A 1,167-nucleotide genomic window follows, 5' to 3' on the forward strand; every position below is an offset into this window, starting at 1 on the left:
AGATGATGATATCTACGAAAGAAAACAATGAATTAATATCAGGTATTGTAAATATTTATATTAATAAAAAACATTTTCAAGATCAAAAAGCGATAATTATTACTTTCCTATTACAAATATATGTATGCACAATACTTTTTATTTATTTGTGGCTAAAATTATTACAGCATCAGTCAACCACTAACAGTATATAATCATTTCTGTAACAGTACTTGGTATTATACTGGCAAATAATGAACAATATAGAAACATAAATACCTGACGTGGTGCAATTCTTGTTTGTATAACAGATTTATCTGTCTTTGCTCTTCTGAAAGATTGTCAAAAACAATAGAATGGCTCTGACGCTTAAGTGTTGACCGTCCACAAAGACTACACACTTGTCTCCGGCCTAGTTGAGATGACCCTGAAGCTTGAGCACCATCACAGCTTGTTGCTAATTGCTGGTATATGCTTCTCATGAGGAGTTCTTTACATGGTTCACAAATGTAATCTTCCTCAGTAATCTGAAATAGGAAACTTAATATAATTTTGTTTACAATTGATACAAAAGCTTAATGCTAGAAGCACATCTTAAACAAATGGTTCTACATTAACAATAAACAACAAACAAAGATTTCAACAACAGTTCAAAACGAAACATGTAATAACAAAACTGTATTCGTTTTGTCAATGTATCTACATCTTTCGAATACATAGATCTTCCGGACAGTTGCTTGCATTATACTGGCGCTTTCTTAGTTTAATTACGATATGATTGATATTTTTAGATAAAAAATATTAAGCATAAATACTTACAATTACTGGTGATATCCACTCGCTAAGTAAGGAAATAACTCTTGTGTTGAGTTCATGAACGAGATTTTTTTTTTTTTTTTCGAAGTGAAGAGTGCTGTTGGCCCTAGCGGCCTTTACAGCGTCACCGGTGAGAGGGGCCGGGCACTTAGGCAAGCCGGCCGCGAAGGAAGAATGGGAGCCCTCTGGGAGGGCTCGGGGGGGAAAGACGCCCGCCCTAAGGGTGTCTCCTAGCGAGATCGCACCTCGGCTTAGAGCGTCATCGGAGTGGAGGAGGCGCTATGCGGAGCGCTGAGACGGCTTACGTCCGTAAGCTACGCGCCTAGGCGCGTGCGAGCCGTCAGAACGCGGGGACCTCGCCCTCGCCGGCGA

The 1,167-nt window shown here is 39.4% G+C and overlaps 1 long non-coding RNA gene across 1 annotated transcript; it reads right to left on the bottom strand.

The window, feature by feature from the left end:
- Positions 1-454: 454 nt before the first annotated feature.
- On the bottom strand, positions 455-863 carry LOC123666814. The gene is made up of 2 exons (XR_006745353.1): positions 799-863; positions 455-506 (listed from the first exon to the last, which is right to left on the bottom strand). It is a non-coding gene; the product is annotated as an uncharacterized LOC123666814 (long non-coding RNA).
- Between the last annotated feature and the right edge of the window lie 304 nt (positions 864-1,167).

The sequence above is a fragment of the Melitaea cinxia genome, chromosome 27 (assembly GCF_905220565.1).
Source record: "Melitaea cinxia chromosome 27, ilMelCinx1.1, whole genome shotgun sequence".
Taxonomy (NCBI): Eukaryota; Metazoa; Arthropoda; class Insecta; order Lepidoptera; family Nymphalidae; genus Melitaea; species Melitaea cinxia.